At 47.0% G+C, this 18,666-nt stretch overlaps 1 protein-coding gene and 1 pseudogene across 2 annotated transcripts in view; both read right to left on the bottom strand.

Moving 5' to 3' along the window:
- The window catches only part of RCAN1 (regulator of calcineurin 1), a 95,835-nt gene that overhangs the window by 67,219 nt on the left and 9,950 nt on the right, over positions 1-18,666 (bottom strand). The gene's annotated exons all lie outside the window — the stretch shown is intronic.
- LOC132423964 (large ribosomal subunit protein eL21-like) lies at positions 11,101-11,694 on the bottom strand (annotated as a pseudogene).

Below are 18,666 nucleotides of genomic sequence, written 5' to 3'. Positions count from 1 at the left end.
GGGATACGGCTTCGTGCCCCGGTCCAGGAAGATCCCACATGCCGCGGAGCGGCTGGGCCCGTGAGCCATGGCCGCTGAGCCTGCGCGTCCGGAGCCTGTGCTCCGCAACGGGAGAGGCCACAACAGTGAGAGGCCCGCGTACCGCCAAAACAAAAAAACACCACTGGCTGCTACGTGGAGAGCCAGAGTTCCAGCAGGGGCAAGGGTGGAGGACAGGATTAGGAGGCCATTGCAATAACCCAGGCAACCCATGATGCTGGCTTAGATGGTGGAGAGGGAGGTGGAGCTGAAAAGTAGGTGAACTCAGAACATCTTCTGATGAGACACCCAAAGACCTTGTACCTGGGCTGGATGTGAGGCGTGGGGGAAGCAGCTGAGGATCAAAGACAGAACACCTATTGCTTGTTTTAGGAATAACAGTGCTAATAAATTCCCGCGGATGCTTTTATTTTCTCCAGCTTTATTGAGGTCTGATTGACAATAAAAATTGTATATATTTACGGCGTACAACGTGATGAACTGATATACACATACGGTGTGAAATGATTACTGTGATTAAGCTAATTAACACATCCATCACTTCACATAGTTACCCCCTTTTTTCGTGTGCACGGTGAGATCTACTTTCTTAGCACATTTTCAAGTATACACTACAGGGGTATCAACTACAGCCACTGTGCTGTACACTGGGTCCCCAGAACTTCTACATCTTGTACTGCCATAAGTTATAAGACCAACATCTCCCCACTTCCCCCACATCCCCCAAGTCCTGATAACCCCCACTCTACACTCTGTTTCAGCTGGAGAGCTAAGATTACACTAATAGTGTTATGGGCTGAATTGTGACACACCCCCCCTAACCCCCAGTACCTCAGAGTATGACTATATTTGGAGATAGGGCCTTTAAAGAGGTGATTATGGTAAAATGAGGCCTTTGGGGTGGGCCCTAATCCAATCTGACTGGTGTCCTTACAAGAAGAGGAAATTAGGACACACACATGCACAGGGCAAAGGCACAGCAAGAAGCAGCCGTCTACAAGGCCAAGGAGAAAAGCCTCAGGAGAAACCACGCCTGCTGACACCTTGATCTTGGACTTACAGTCTCCAGAGCTGTGAGAAAATAAATGTATGTTGTTTAAGCTGCCCAGTCTGTGGTACTTGGATATGGCCACCCTGGCAAATTAATACCAAGAGCCTCTATGTTGTTTTGAATATCTGTAGGTTGATAAACTTAACCACACTTTATAGAGATCCCGTGACCAGATCAGCCACTGTAGAGACCTGAAGGCTGACCATTAAAAAACCAAACTACGTGGGGCTTCCCTGGTGGCGCAGTGGTTGAGAATCTGCCTGCTAATGCAGAGGACACGGGTTCGAGCCCTGGTCTGGGAGGATCCCACATGCTGCGGAGCAACTAGGCCCGTGAGCCACAACTACTGAGCCCACGCGTCTGGAGCCTGTGCTACGCAACAAGAGAGGCCGTGATGGTGAGAGGCCCACGCACCGCGATGAAGAGTGGCCCCCACTTGCCACAACTAGAGAAAGCCCTCGCACAGAAACGAAGAGCCAACACAGCAAAAATAAATAAATAAATTGATAAACTCCTACTCCCAACATCTTCTTGAAAAAAAAAAAGAAAAAAAAAAACCTACACACACACACACACACATACACACACACACACACACACACAGGCACAGGCACGCAAAGTTAAACAGATTAAGAAGTCTAACCAAGAGCTACCTGTTTATTCCCAACTACCTAAGAACAACTTTTCTTTGAACTTCCTGCTGAAGGGCACAGTGGCTCCGGCTCCTGTACGGATTCCCAAGGACAGGGCTGGCCAGAGACAGCTTACAAGAGCCCTCTGGAATGCCCGGCCCGCTGCCTGCCATCAGGCAACGATTTGCTGGGCTTCACCTTTGCCCGAATTCTAGATGCAGAAAAGTCACACCTATTTCAAGAAATCTCTATTCATATCCCATCCCGGCTCTCAGAGGACATGAAGAACCCGAGGGAAATCAGAAACTCAGTTAGCCCGAAGTATCCAAAATGTCTCTCTCATTCATGATGAATGCAGCAAACAACGTCACAGCAAAATAATGATGAAAAACAAGCCTTCCAACATCAAAAGTATTTCTCTTTCCTAGTGTTGCTACCAAATCTAAGAAAACAGACATTACCATGGTGAAAAAAAAAAAATTGGTCTCGATAAAAATAAAACTTCATAATTATAGTGTGTTCTTGTGAAAAACTCCTCAAATACATCCTTCTGGCAACAGGTTTTCTTTCACCAACCTCCTCTTCTTTCATCGCTGACTGCAGTGGAAAAATTACATTCCCCTACGAAATATAATCCTGTTGATATTAACACCTACTAAGATTTTCATCAAATTGCTAGGTGAGCTGGCATAATTAGGGACAGCTGGAGGGAAAATTACAAAGGATGCAGAGGGCATCACTCCAAAGGAGGTAAATACTGAGAAGATCCTAAGTTGTTTTTAACTTTGGATCATGTGCTTACAAATTTTAAAAAATGCTCGCAGGCCAGACTTCTTCAAACCACCGCAGAAGCAAGTAACTGCTTGCCTCCTGGGCATAGTCTCTTTGAAAAGAAACCTCTATGTTTCCTAAGTCTGACTTTCACCAGAGGATTCATAAGAGCATCCTGAATGCAGATGACAAAAATTAAATGCACACTGCGCACTACTCCCTCCAGCCTCACGTAAATGTGTGACATTAGGTACTAAAGACAAGAATTATCTGTTATCTGAGGGTCATGCTTTGATGTGCATTTAGTGGATACCAGTTCCGCAAGCTGAAGGGGCAATGGTTTAAAGTTTTATATAGTTGTTTGAAGACAGCTGTGAGGACATATGGGAAGGGATAGGGGGACGGCGCGGCGCTTTAGCTAGAGATTCAAGGAAGCTCTCTGAGGAACTGACATCTGAGTAAGGCTATCTATACCGATATCTATAAATATGCAAATTAGCTTCGCTTCTATACGTACACAGGCACATAGATACATACAGATACAGGCAGACCTCGTTTTATTGCACTTCGAAGATGCTGCGTCTTTTTCACGAATCGAAGGTTTGTGGTAACATTTTCATTATGATTACATTTGTTACAGTATCTGTGATTGGTGATCTTTGATGTAACAGCTATGACTCACAGAAGGCTTAGATGATGATTAGCATTTTTCAGCAATAAAGTATTTTTTAATTAAGGTATGTACGTTGTTTTTTTAGACACAATGCTAGTGCACACTTAATGGACTACAGTATAGTGTGAACATTACTTTTATGTGCTCTGGGAAACCAAAAAATTCGTGTGACTTGCTTTATTGCAATCATTTGCTTTCTAGGGGGCTCTGGAACTGGACCCACACTGTGTCTGAGGTCTGCCTGTAGATACAGATCTCTCCTCTGAGCTCTGCTTCTCTGGAGAACGCTGACTAATACAGAAGGCCAGCAAACACTTTTCAATACTTACCCATTTTCCCTTTGTTCCCTACTTCCTGCTCACACTGGCTTCTTGGGTGAATGCCCCGCACTCTTTCTGCTGAGGCCTCCGCACCAGCCATCCCCCTGCCTGGACCTTACCTGCCTCTTTGCACCCCTCAGACCTCCTCAGAGAAACTTCCGGGCCCCCACGAAATCCCTCCTGTTACTGCTCCTCGCAGCTCCCCATTGGCTTTACTTGCAGCAGTATTTAAAATTTTTAAAAATTATCTGTCTCTGCCACGAAAATGTACATTCCCTGATGGCAAAGGCATGGCTCGGTTTTCCCCTGGGTCTCAGGACATTGCCAGAAGAGTTCAGTAAATATTGGTTGGACGAACAAGTGAATGAATAAATGAATGTCTGATGAGCACGCCTCACAGGATATCAACCTCAGGACTCTGACCTAAAAGGGGATGAGAACGGAAAACTAAGGAAAAACGTTCTGAATTCCCTTTCTAAATTGCATTCTTCAACAGAGTCTTTTCTCCACATTACCCTGACACACAGTTTTTCAGGTTAACGAACCTCCCCCCCTCAGCCACTGAAGATCCCAGGAAGATCCCACATGCCGCGAAGCATAAGCCCGTGTGCCACAACTACTGAGCCTGTGCTTTAGAGCCCGCGAGCCACAACTACTGAGCCCGCGTGCTGCAACTACTGAAGCCCGCGTGCCTAGTGCCCGTGGTCCACAACAAGAGAAGCCATCGCAACGAGAAGTCCGCGCACCACAACGAAGAGTAGCCCCCGCTCACCGCAACTAGAGGAAGCCCGCGCGGAGCAGCGAAGACCCAACGCGGCCAGAAATAAATAAGAAAAATAAATTAAAAATAAGTGAGACAAGTGGCATGTCACGTGGGGATAAGTGGCACAAAGGAAAACAAAGCCGGGGTGGGGGCGGACAGAAGGTGCAGGGGAAGGGGGTACAGTTGAAATAGGATGGCCAGGGACCTGCTCCCTGAGATGGTGACATTTGAGCCAAGATCCAGAGGGGTGAGGAAGCCAGCTATGGCTTTCTGGAAGAAAACTACTCCAGGAGGAGGGAAGAGCAAGCACAAAGGCCTGGGGACACATGGAGGCAGTGGAGAGGGACCGGCCACTGCAGGGATGCCGCTGGACTCCGGGGACAAGGGAAACCCTGGAGGGTATGAATAAAGCGACGGAAGTTAAAGCTGAGCTTCAAACACAACTACTTTGAGGCTAAACAGAGTTTAAGTCATTTAAATGCCACTGCATCCCAATTCGGTTAATTGATCTACCTAAATGTTCGCGATCCCCACAAGCTGGATCTTATGATTGTCAGGCTAAGACCCGAAGGGCCATCAGTTTCCAGGAGGTGGCCGGAAGAGCCGTCATCTAACCCGACCCATCCCCTCTCCCCACCTCCAGTACAACACAGCTGGTTACACAGCAGCTGCAGCAAGCCCAGGATTTGAGCCGTAAAGATGCCATCAAAAGTGGTGAAAAGTGGTGCTCTCCCACCCCCTTGCACTCTGCTAGGCTTTCAGGGCCCACCGTCTGTACCAAATCTTCCTCTCTACATAGATGAAAAAAAACGACGGGGAGCCAAAAAACCTGAGAAAACAAACCCGATTCACCCAAATATCTGAACTTTCATTCTGGAGAGAAGGTCTGCTTGGGGCGGGGGGAAGCGGGAAACGCCCAGCCTCGCAGCGCACTTGGGGTCAAGAAGAGCCAGGACGCCCCCTGCTGGGCTGGGGCCTACTCCGCAAATAGCCCCGCCTTCCTTATTTCAGGGTGACTGCACCGAAGCGCATGGCCACACCCAGCTGGCACTGTCCCTGACTGATTGGCTAAAAACAGATTTGATAAAACCCAAGGATCGGTATTTAGGCTGCGGCCCTGAATACAACATCCGTCAGGTGATTAAAGTTGGGGGTGGGAGAGGGGGAGTCCCATTTTCCCAGCACCAGGATTAGCTGGCAAGTCAACTCAGTGGGACAGTTTGTTCCCACACACACCCAGCAAACCCCAGACCTCCTTTTCTAGCCGAGCCACCTTTCTGGGGCCGTCGAGGGGGCCTGTCATTGTCCTACACTGGGACCCACAGCCTACAGGAGCACAGCCATGTATCAAGGACCACGTTGATTTGTGTGGCCTACGAAAGCACACAGGACCCAGTCGTCTGTTGCTTGTGATTTCTGATTCCAAGAAGAAACATTGCTTGGCTCAGGCCGTCTTGTCCCTGACCAAATTTTCCTATGACTTCTACTCACTTAGTGATTTATAGGAGACGTCACACCACAATCACAGGAAAACCTCAATGGCCTGACTTAATTTGGAGAGCCAGGAGGACCTGGGAAGGGGACACGGCGCTGATCATTTTAAGCGCATCTGGAGGCGTGAAGACAGGATCGGGCCCTGAGCTCTAAGCAGTCACGGGCTTCAATACACCGAGGGCCCACGAGCCCAGTCACGCGCTAGCGCTGGACAGGATCCCAAACACATGTTGGTTGGCCTTCTCCCCAAGATGAGCTAAATCTTCCCTCACCTAGATTACAATAAAACTTAACCTGAGCGTATATAGACTGGGACTTCATATGATGACCTCAATCCTGCTCTAGTTGTGGAGAAGTTCACCGTGAGATGGTCTTACACGAGAAACCTGATCACAGAGGGAGGCATGAGAGTGAAGTACCAGTATTTGTAGGTCAAAAATACTCAGATCTTTGCAATTTCATGTGTTTCGGTATAATACTAATTAGCCCTCCCACCCAACAGCCAGGTGCTTACAGAGAGCCTATCACTCCTGGACAAGGCACAGCGTATTTTTCCCACGTGCAAAGCTCAGCCTTGCTGGGCCGATCCCCAGATGTATCATCACAAATTGTAAAACAATTAAACTGTAAGGAATTTGATTTGGCTTGTGACATGGGCTGAGGTCCCAAGCTCACCCCACCCCGAATCACAAGCTTCCTTTTAGGGAAGTTACGAAGGGATGCTAAGTTAGCTAGTATTTCTGCTGTCTCGTCTCTTGGATTTACTAAGGATGTGAAGCATTCTCATGCATGAACCCACTCGGTTTCTCCCTTAGGCAGGGGAGGGGAGCGAGAGGCGGCCTGAATTGGAATAACTGTGTGGGTTTTATAGTCACGGACACAGAGCCTCCCAGAGATTGGGGAACTGGGCCTCAGTGAGTTCTATGATGGGCTAAGGGGCCCTCTGGCTGTGGAGCCAACTGGTACATGGAGAAAAGGTATGCATGGTTTTCAGAACAGGAAATAGGTTCAGGAAATACACATATGGGGAAATGTCTGGAAAACTTAAGAAGAAAACTGCTGTGGGCATGGGAAGTTCTGGGCCAGCTTGTTTTCCTGAGTCTTCCCATTGAATACATCTGAGCTGCCCACAGCCATTCCTTTTGACAGACACTTGTGGAAGTTTCCTGCACTTCAGGCCCCAGGTTGGGGTGCAGGGTGAACTAGGCACAGCCCCGCCCTCAAGGAATGGGTGTACAGATCAGAGGACTGGCTTGTGCCCTGGACGACCACTGCCCCAGACAGACATATGCGTCTATAATACATGCGGGGAAAAGACTGCCAGTTTACTTGGTTTATTTTATCTTTAATTAATTAACTAATTTATTTTTGCCTGCGTTGGGTCTTTGTTGCTGCGTGCGGGCTTTCTCTAGTTGCGGCGAGCCGGGCTACTCTTCCTTGCGGTGTGTGGGCTTCTCATTGCAGTGGCTTCTCTTGTTGCGGAGCACGGGCTCTGGGCACACGGGCTCAGTAGTTGTGGCTCGCGGGCTCTAGGGCACAGGCTCAGTAGTTGCGGCGCAGGGACTTAGTTGCTCCGCGGCATGTGGGATCTTCCCGGACCAGGGCTCAAACCCATGTCCCCTGCATTGGCAGGTGGATTCTTAACCACCGAGCCACCAGGGAAGCCCCTACACTTGGGTTTTTATTGTGAGGCTGGATGGAGAGCTGGGGGATGAACAAGGTCTACGTTCTCATTCCCTTATTCAGCATTAGGGGCACGTGATTATTTTCAGAGTCGTCGCAGGACAGGAAAGGGACAAAGATGTTATATATCGATTGATGAACTCAGAGGAATTACTGTCCTGACCCTTCAGCAGGACAGTGGAGCTGCGTAAAATAAACAGTCCAGCAGCTGAAGAGGCAAAGGATATGAGCCGTCCAGAGGAAATAAGCTAGAGGAAACCGAACCAGTCAACACGCATGTGGGAAGGCAGAACAGCAGAAAAAACAAATACGAGAATGTTCCATAGAGAAGGAGCAGAGATGTGCCCCTTTAGGGGAGCCTGGAGCCCCCTGAAGTCAGTTGGTTGTATTTGACAGGCAATGGGAGGAGGCGGTGAGGCCAAGTCCAGGGGCTGGGATGGTAACGCCGGAGAGGCTGCCAGGCACCTGGGGAGGAGTCAGGGCCTCGGGTGTGGCGTCTGAACCCCAGGCAGGCCACAGGCCACGAACTCTCCAAGCCTCTGCGTCTTCATGCAACAAGTGTGTACCTCCCCGGGATGCTGGCTTCAAACAAAGTGAGGGACCAGAGTGGAGAGGCAGTGGGGTGGCGGCAGTTAGCGGTTAAGAACACGGACTCTGGGATAAGACAGGCTGGGTTCAAATCCTGCTGCCACAACTCAGCTGTGCAACAATGAGCAGGTCCCTTTGCCTCAGTTACTCCAGCCATCCAATGGGGACAATAGCAGCATCTTCTTCCCAGGGTTCGTGTGAGGACTGAATCCGTCCACGTTCCTAAGCACATACGACAGCGCCTGGCACAGAACAAACACCATACACGCGTTTACTTCACTCATGCACATGAGCCCCCCGCCATGGGGACCGGCACATCGTAGGTGCTGAGGAGATAGTGGGGAAAGTCACCACAGCCATTTCCCTTCTCTGGGTGTGCTGGGAGACAGGGAAAGAGGATCACCAGAGAGGCAGGAAAAATTACCCAGTTTTAAAGAAAGTTCTCCAAGACTTTTCCCAGAGCATGAAAAAAGAAAATGGAGCAACGTCCGCAAGAAGGAATAGAATCCCAGAAATGTTGTGTTCTGATCAAGCCGAGTTTGACATTTTAGCAAATTACACAACGCACGGATTCATCACAAATTCCAGCATCCGGGGGCCAGGCTCTGCAGGCGGGTGCTGTCATTGGAGCCACCGTGGAAGCCCGGGCTGAGAAAGAGAAACACGGGGGCTGTGATCAGGCTCCCGGGGGGTCGGTCCTGTCCACCTGCGGAGCTGACGTCTTCACTGGCAAAAGGTTCAGACGCGCGTGCGCCTGCGCTGGCCGCTTCACTGGCATGGCTGCCAACACCAACATGCTACCTGATGAGCCTCGAGCCAGCATCCCGACAGCTCCAACGGGGTCACTGGGGCTGGACCAGCTGCCCCAAGGGGACTGGGACCCTGCTGTCAGATACACCAGCTGCCACTCTGCCGAGCCGGGACATTCGTGTGATGCAGCCAGGAAAAGGGACTCTCTGGGGCCATGGGTATAGCCATCTGCGCGCACCCAGGCAGGGCTCCCCAAACCCACCTGCATCGAGAGCTCCGACGGAGGGGCAGAGGGACACCGAGCCTGGAGGTCACCTGCCCTCGGGGCAGGGAGAGCCATCACCTCTCCCGTGTGAAGAATGACCCTCTGTGGAGCTGTGCCCTCTGAACACTCTCCACCTATGGACTCACGTACTCTTCACCGGAGCCCTGGGCGGGGGTGGGGGGGGGTGGGGGCGTGACTATGCCCCCCCAACTTCCAGGCATGCAAGCTGAGGCACAGAGTGGGTGGTGAGTCGCCCAGCCACGTGGAAGGGGCAGCAGAGCTGGGCTGGACCCCAGGCGGTCCAGCACTCTTCACCGCTTAGTGCTGACCAATGACCTTCAGACGCGAAGGTAGGGTCTTCCTATTGGCCGGAAAACGTGAAGAGCTCCTTCCAGGGTGGGTCACTCCTGCTTCCCCTCCAGCCAACTAGTGGCTGGGAAGGACAGCTAAGGAGGACACCAGCAGTGAGCCTGAGTGACTGACCAGGGACCCCCGAGGAAAAGAAAAGGCTGGCGGAGGCAGGAAGAGTCTAAATGCCTCGAGAGCAAGGCTGCGGGTGCTTCGTTACTGAGAGGCCCTCCTTCTCCTCTGCGGCCCCCGTCCGAGGGCCTTCTCAAAGGCTTTCCTTCCTTCTTCCTCCTCTCTGACTCCCTAACTCGCTGGACATGAATTCTCTTAAGGTTTAGATTAGTCACAGGGGCGAGAAGCAACACCCCGCTGTCTTGCTGGAAGCGTGGATGCCTGCAATCTTTGAAGAAAAAGACGAGAAAATACATGTGAACTGAAAGGGCACAGAACTAATCTTCCTGAGGATGCTGGAATACGGTGCCTAATGATGCTTTAATCCCACCAGCAGAGAGGCCAGACGCAGAACCTGGACCAACAGCCGTGCGGCTTGGCCTCCCAGGCCCGCTGCACCTGTCCTTCCCGCGAGCGAGCCTTTGCCCTGCAGTGCGAGAAGACGCAGCTGAAAACTCTACACCTGAACCAGCCCGGGGGTCAACCCAGACACGGTGGAGAAGTCAGTGGGGTGAGACACGTTTCCTGAAGGTGTATAGGTCCGTACACACCTGGACTTTGGTTGTCATTTAAAGAAGGAACGTGGGAAGAGCCCGAGACAAGAACAAGGAGCCTGGCTTCTTACTTCAGTTTAATCATGGGCTTGCTGTGTGATCTGGGGCCAATCTCAACCTCTCTGAGCACAGGGAGCAGCCACTGTGTAGGTCCTTTCTATGCTCACGTCCTATCCTTTATTGATATGATTGAGGAACTGGTGCTGCCTGATTCTGGAGCTAAGAGTCACATGTGGCTGTTTCAATTAAATTAAACTTACACAAAATTAAAAACTCAGTTCCTCAGTAGCACTAGCCGCATTTTAAGTGCTCAATAGCTGGTCATGAGTTAAATTAATTAAAATGAAATAAAATGTAAAATTCCGCTTCACAATGGAATACTACTCAGCCATAAAAAAGAATGAAATTTTGCCATTTGCAACAACATGGATGGACCTGGAGGGCATAATCTTAAGTGAAATAAGTCAGACGGAGAAATACTGTATGATATCACTTATATGTGGAACCTAAAAGTTACAACAAATGAGTGAATATAACAAAAAGGAAACATCGCAGATATAGAGAACAAACTAATGCTTACCAGTGGGGAGAGGGAAAAGGGGCAGGAGCAAGAAAGTGTAGGGGATTAAGAGGTACAAACTATTATGTGTACAATAAATAAGCTACAAGGATATATTATACAACACGGGGAATACAGCCAATATTTTATAATAACTAACTGGAGTATAACCTTTAAAAATTGTGAATCATGGGCTTCCCTTGGTGGCGCAGTGGTTGAGAGTCCGCCTGCCGATGCAGGGGACACGGGTTCGTGCCCCGGTCCAGGAAGATCCCACATGCCGCGGAGCGACTGGGCCCGTGAGCCATGGCCGCTGAGCCTGCGTGTCCGGAGCCTGTGCTCCGCAACGGGAGAGGCCACGACAGTGAGAGGCCCGTGTACCGCCAAAAAAAAAAAAAAAATTGTGAATCACTACGTTGTACACCTGTAACGTATAATACTGTACATCAACTATATTTCAATGAAAAAATTGTTTTCGTGTTCTTGAAGTCACTTCTTTTTCTTTGTTTTTTTATAGTCCAGAGGTCTTTTATGTTTTTTACACCTATCATGCCATGAATTCACAGGGAATGCGTTCCAGAAGCTCAGGCTCCTTTCCATTGGTTTCTGTTATACGAAGCACGTTTCTCTAGGTGGAACAGGCTGGCGCTTCAGTTGAACCCAAGTCCCTTTCTCTTTGGCTTCCTTCTTTTTCTGATCATCTTCCTTCGCGAGTTTCAGGAAGCTATCTTGGCTCTTAGAGTGCTTAATATGCTCAATGTGGACATTAATTGCCTTGGCAAGGATCATGCCCTTGTTTGTTTACGACAATGCCAACAGCATGCCAGGTCACACTGTAGACTCTTCCAGTCTTGCCATGGGAACACTGGGGGCACATGCCACTTTGAACGGTGCCCATTCCCTTGATGTCTACAATATCACCTTTCTTGCAGATTCACATGTATGTGGCCCAAGGAACAGCTCCATGCTTTCTAGGAGGCCTAGAGAACCTAGAGCAGGTGCCTCTCCTCTTTCCCTTTGTGTTGGTCATTTTGATGAATTACTGGAAGATGACGGCTCTGGCCGAAAGGCTGAAGCCGCTTCTTTAAAAGGAGGATTGAGTGCTAGGTAAGAGCCTACAAAAGAGCAATGAGAGAGCTGATGTGTCTGTTGTGTGTAATCAGGTCTAGGACAGGAAAGTATTTGTCAAAGATACCGGAAGGAAGGTGAGTTAAAATGCCACACTGCCACGCCAAGGTTAAGGTTAATGGTAGGACACTAGCACGTTTCCCTTAAAAGCTGGGTATAAGACAAGGATGCCATATGCCAACGCCATGATCTACTGTCAAAGTGCCACGTGGATTAGAGAATAAAACAGGTATTGTAAAGAAGACGGCAAAATCGTCACTATTTGCAGACGATATGATTCAATACCTGCAAAATGCAGAAGGATGAACTGTAACATTATTAGCAACAGTAAGAGGCTTTAGTATGGCAGACGGTTACAAAGTTAATATGCAGGAAACAATTTCCTTTATATAAAAGTAAAAGTAAGTATAATGGAAAAGAGAGCTCATATTTTAATACATTTCTTAAGCTTACATAAAAATATTTATACTGAAATATCTAAAACAAACTAAAATATATAGGCGATCTATGTGAAGAATATATATATATGTATACGGAAAGCGTCAATCCTGTACAGGTGGCATAAAAGATCGCTTAAATGAGTAGAACAACATTATAAGAACATAATATTTAAAGATGTCAGTTCCCCTGAAGTAACTGTAAAGCCGGAGCAATCTCACTCAAAATACCAACAGGTTTGGTTGTTGCCTCTTGTTTTCCTTCTATGTGGGGGGTAGAGGATACTTAGAAATGACAGAATGATTCTTAAGGTTTGCGAAGGAGATAAGGAAAGGAAACGGGCCTGGAAAATAAATTCTGAAAGAGAGAATGGGGGAGAATCAGCTCCATTGTAAATAATATGAAACTGGCTCAGAAATGGACAAAAAGATGAACAGAAGAGCCCTGATTCAAGAACTCTTGACCATTTAGCTGGTATGTCAGATCTGTAGGATTTGGAACCTGCAAGTAACATGCAAAAAAGCAAATCAGAAACTGAATTTACTCCTTACACCAAAATATCCAGGGAATTAAAGGCAAACATCACAAATAAAAACGTAAAAGTACTGGAAGAAAACATACGCCTACACATCTTGGCCCAGGAAAGGACTCTCTAGGTATAAGAGCCCAGAACACAGGAAGGCAAAATTTCTACATCAGAACTACAAACAAAAAGGACAAAAATGTCTATGGGGTAAAAACACCACAGTCAAATGGCAAACTGGGGGAAATATTGGTAATATACGTGATTAAGTAACAATTTCCTTAATATACAACAAAACTGAAAAATTCACAAATACAGATGAAAACTTACCACAAAAATAGCAAAAGATATAAACGATCAATTTACAGGAAAACAACAATGACCAATATGAATCAAAGATGGTCAACCTTAAGCAAATGAAAACAAAGAGATACTATTTTTCACTTATCAAAGATTGTGGCAATGATCCCAAATGATTTATAATCCCTTGTATTGACAAGAATGTGGGAAAAGGGGAACTGTTACGCCGTGCAGGTGGTAATATAAATTGGCATAAACATTCAGGATAGCAAATTCACAGGATCTATCAAAATGCAAAACAGCCATACCCTTGACTCAGATATCTCACTTCTAGGAATGTATCTTGCAAGCATTTTTACACAAGTAAACAAAGATATATGCAGAGTGGGCCCTCTGGATCCTCGGGTTCCACACCTGCAGATTCAACTAACAATGGATCAAAAACATTTGGAAGAAAAAGATTCCAGAAAGTTCTGAAAAGTAAAACTTGAATTTGCTGTTCTCCAGCAACTATTTACATAGCATCTACAGCTATTTACAGAGCATTTACACTGCATAGGTTATATGCAAATATTATGTCATTTACTATAAGGGACTTGAGCATCTGCAGATTTTGGTATCCACAGGTCATGGAACTGGTCCCCCATGGATACCTGGGGAGGCGTGTATAAGGATGCTGCTTGCGACATTGTTTAAAATAGGGAAAAAAAACCCCACAACCTAGAAACAAACTAAATGTTTATCAGTAGGAATTGCTGGTTAAATTATGTTACATTCTTATAATGAAATGCCAGGCAGTCATCAAAAGAACAGACTCCATTGAGTCTGTTGGAAGATGTCCACAATATTTTAAGAAGGCAAGTAGCAAAAGAGTACATGTAATATGATATTTATAAATATATACACATGGCATATATAGAATATGCGTGAAAGAGTACACATAAAACTTAGAGGTTATTTCTAAGAAACAGGTTGAGAGAAAAGGATGAGGAATTTTTAGTTAACACTTTAACAATCAAATATAAATTTTACAATGAATTACTCTTCAAAGCACACAGCAATCTAGACAAATGTGATCACCTATAGTTGGTACTCAGCAAATAATACTCATTATGAGTTGTGATCTTCAGAAAGTTTTCCCCAGTGACATAATATACCCTTACCCCAGCACAGTGTAGACGTAATAGAGTGGTGGGTAACGTCTTGCCAAAGTCAGCATGTCATGGCTGTACTCTCTGGCTAGAAGGCTGGATAAGGGCTGAGTTATCCTGGACCAAAAGCACAGAGAAATGGCTCCAAGAACGATGAGCCCAGATCACACCATGCTAAAGCCCCTTGATCCAATCTTCAGTCCCCACTGGTGCCACCCTATGATGTAACCATCTGGAATGTCTGACCCGGGGACAGACTGTGAGTGCCATGCTGCTTTGGGGATAAGACTCGAGTTTTTAAAGATTGGTTCATTTAATTAAAAGCACAGCAGGCCGCTGAGTACGAAGCAGACAGCATGCGTTTCATTCAGGAAGGTCACCTCTCCTGGTACAACGTAGTGGAAAACAGGGCAGCATTCAGAGATAAGAAGATCACAGGTTGATTTTGCCCTCTCAGGATGAGATTTGGCAAAGAATGACCAGCCTCCTTCTATCAAGGGTGCTAGAGGCTGGCTGGGAGATGGGATTTAGCAGATGACAATGAATTTCTGAAAAGATCTGTGTACTCCCTAAAAGTCATTCTAAGAACAACAAGAGAGAATGGAAAGAGGGAAAGCAAAGAGAGAGAGAGAATAGGGAGGCAGGGAGGGGAAAACCTCACCAGCAAACATGACATTTATTTCTCAATTATAGATTTTTTTAAAAAAATTGTGCTTGGGAAGCCTAGGATTTCTTACCACCATAAATAATGATTTTATGCTCCAGAGCAACTTTATGTAAAAACCATTATCTTATTGAGTTTTATTTTTTTAATTTGTTTATTTTATTTAGTTATTCTTGGCTGCGTTGGGTCTTCATTGCTGCGCACGGGCTTTCTCTAGTTGTGGCGAGCGGGGGCTACTCTCCGTTGCGGCACGCGGGCTTCTCATTGCGGTGGCTTCTCTTGTTGCGGAGCACGGGCTCTAGGCACACGGGCTCAGTAGTTGTGGCTCGCGGGCTCTAGAGCGCAGGCTCAGTAGTTGTGGCGCAGGGGCTTAGTTGCTCCGCGGCATGTGGGATCTTCCCGGACCAGGGCTCAAACCCGTGTCCCCTGCATTGGCAGGCGGTTCTTAACCACTGTGCCACAGGGAAGCCCGAGATTTATTTTTTAAAGGGTTTAGGTTTTTAATTTGTTTTCGACTTTGTAGCAACGCTCATTCATGTTAAGACATGATTTTCTAAGCATTACAGGTGATAACGAGCCATGCTAGTCTTCTGGTATAATACAGCTCTAAATGCTCAGCAACATCTCAGCCTGTTAATTTCGTGCACACACATACACACACACACAATCACTGCCATGGTTTTAAAGCTGCAGAGCCTTCTAGCCTGAGATAGTTTATGCAACTTCTGGAAGTGCCTAAAGCTACTCCTGGGAAAATAAGGCTTAATATTTAATGAACTTAAAAGAGCAAGACTTTTATTTTTATGTTAGTGTTTTACTTCCACTGCTGCACAAATATTGAAGTGCCTACTATGTGGCAGGCACTGTCCTAGGCACAGGATTATAGCAGTAAGCAATACAGATACTGTAGGCCCTGCATTTTAATAATCATTTAAATAAAATTGCTAACAGTTACAAAATACTTACTACAAGCCTGGTATTATCCTTAGCCCTTTATTTATATGTTGTCTTTTCATCTTCACAACCCCACGAGGTAGGTACTTTTATTATCCCATTTTACAAAGAGACTGAAACACAGAGAAGTTAAGTTACTTGCCCAAGGTCACACAGCTAGTTGCTGGCAGAGCTGGGATTTGAATTCAGACTGACTTGGTTCAGGGGTCCACCCTCCTAACTACTGCATCTTACTGCCTTTTTAACATGCACAACTCCAAAGAAAGGTAGGTATTTGTCCACAAAGAAGGTGGGCACTCACAGGTAATATGTGTATATTGTCTTATACATTTTCACTCTCAGCTAAGCCATAAAAATGAGATAAGTAGCAAGCAAGAAGAAAACCTACAAGTAGGTGATCTTGCCAATGTAGTCCCTGTGCGGAGAAAACAAAGGAGGAAAAGAAAGGAAATGAAATGAACAAAAATTAAATGGCTACTCACTATAAAATCTCTAGTCATATAGTCAATGACATTAAAACGAAGTCCTTGATAAAGACTAAATAAATCATTTCAGGGCATCTCCTGCCTTCAGCTTCTATCACAAACACTGTCTGCTGTATTTAATGTCACAGGCATCCTAGTAAGGTGAAGGACCGCCCAGCCCTTGTTTTATGATATAAAGAATGTGCTCAGAATCTCAGCCATGGCCCAGCTGCTACTGCTTCATTCCAGGCCACGAATTGAAGCACGAATCTCCATTCTGCCCTCTGCACAACTACCTCCCAACAAATGCAGGAAGTCATCCCCTCAGCATACAACCTCTCTATCCCCATCCACCTAACCTGTGCCACCGTCTCAGGCAGGCTCGTGGTGCTGAGGACCAGGTCATTATCCCGAACATGTTGTAAATAACTGAAATACTCCGAATGTGGAGGTTACAAAGTCTCTGAAGATCCATTAATGGTATTTCCCAAATATATGTCAAGGAGATAACTGAATAACACAGCACATTATGGGCACTTATGAATCACTTCGAAGAAATACACAAATTCAGAACTGATTTTAAAAATGAAATCCACTCTGGAAATGCTGTGTCAGGGTCAAACAGGTGGTTGAGTTTGAAAGATGTATCTTGGACTGGGCTGTTCCGGAAAGAGAGATACAGATACAAACCAACCCTGATGTTGCCAAACGTTTGCAAGGGTCTCCAGGCCAGTTCATGAACTGTTTGTAACCCAGTGAGTTTTGCTGATGAGTGGTCTGTTTTTAGTAGTTTATAGACTGCTGACCCAGACCTGAGGGTTCTCCATCACCATCCAAGATCTGCAGCTTAGGCGCAGAAGTGGTTATGAGAGCAGAGCTGAGATCTACCCGAATTCCCTCAAATCCTGACTCCAGCCCAGAAGAATACTGTCACTACATGGCTTGGGCGGCAGGTAATTCATCCGAGGACAGGGTCCACCACGCGGGGCTGACAACCTCTGCAGCAGCACAAGCTTTGCCTTTTAAAAGTAATCACCATAGCAACCTAATAGCTGAAGACAGCTCAGAAAATTCCCCTTATCTCTGAAGTGAAGTGTTTGTTTCATCTGAGTGAGCTCTCTCTTTTTCTTCCTTTCTCTCTTTCTTTCCCACACCTCTTGGCTTGTGGGATCTTAGTTCCCTGACCAGGGATTGAACCCGGGCCCCCTGGCGGTGGAAGCACTGACTCCTAACCACTGGCCTGCCAGGGAATTCCCTCTTTACATTTCTTTATGCTGATCATTTGAGTCATAGTCCGAGTAAGTCACAAAAAATCAGAGCACGGGGCAGAGAATGTCACAAATGTGTACTAGGCACAGTGAAAGAGGGTCACTCTCTGAGGCGAGCACAGCGTCCCTGTTTCCTGTTCTAACCAAAGGGGGTCCCATTGCCCAGCAGCAGGGAGAGTCCCCTCCCTTGGCTTTCTGCTGGGAGAATGGAAGAGAGGGGGGTGTGTCTCCTGTTTAAAGTTCCAGCTACACACTTATCATTATAATAGCTTCTTCTGCAGCACAAGGAGTGACCTCTCCCTCCGAAAACGCACGCTCTGTCTGTGATGCCTGAAATAAAGTCGAAGGCAACCACCAGACTCCATCGCAGAACTTATGTGAGGTGACCTCCCCCTGGTGGCAGGCGCTGGTGTTTGAACAGCCCTGGACTAGCTCTCGCACAGCCTCCTCTGCCCTTCCACCAGGAAGGACCATAGGTACCCTGCTCTCCAGCAGCCCCCTAACGGTGGCACAGGAGACAGTTCTGCCTGTTTCAGCTGCCGGGGCTCTAGCTGTCCTCCTCATTGCCTCATGCTCCGGATTCTTTGCACGGGGTGGGAGGTGTGGCAGGCGAGGACATCATTTCACAGGAAATTAGATGAGCAATGTAACCAGCGGGTCGGGAGAAAATTCTAGTTCTGCCAATATCTAGTGAGCTCCCCTGAGGAAATGTGGCCACTGCTCTGAGATTCCTCCTTGGAGAAGTTGAAGGCTTGAGCCTGAGGTCCTCTCTGCCACGGTTCTGTAGCTGCGCCCAGAGTCTGACGCCCAGCTGCCATGGATTCTACGTGCTGACGAGTTTTGCAAAGGGAGCAGAAGCCTTCCACATCTATAAAATGGGCAAATATAGCATTTATCTTAGAAAGCTGTAAGAAGGATGAAATGAAATGATGTACATAAAATATTTGACAAACAGTATGTGCTAAGTGAACAGGGTGCTTCTCATGAATTGTTTTTCTTAAATTTATTAATTTTTGGCTGTGTTGGGTCTTCGTTGCTGCGCGCGGCCTTTCTCTAGTTGTGGCGAGCGGCGGCTACTCTTCGTTGCAGTGCGTGGGCTTCTCATTGCGGTGGCT

This window comes from Delphinus delphis, chromosome 4 (assembly GCF_949987515.2).
Source record: "Delphinus delphis chromosome 4, mDelDel1.2, whole genome shotgun sequence".
Taxonomy (NCBI): Eukaryota; Metazoa; Chordata; class Mammalia; order Artiodactyla; family Delphinidae; genus Delphinus; species Delphinus delphis.
The sequence above is the reverse complement of the archived record's forward strand: the minus strand, read 5'-3'. Positions and strand labels throughout refer to the sequence as shown.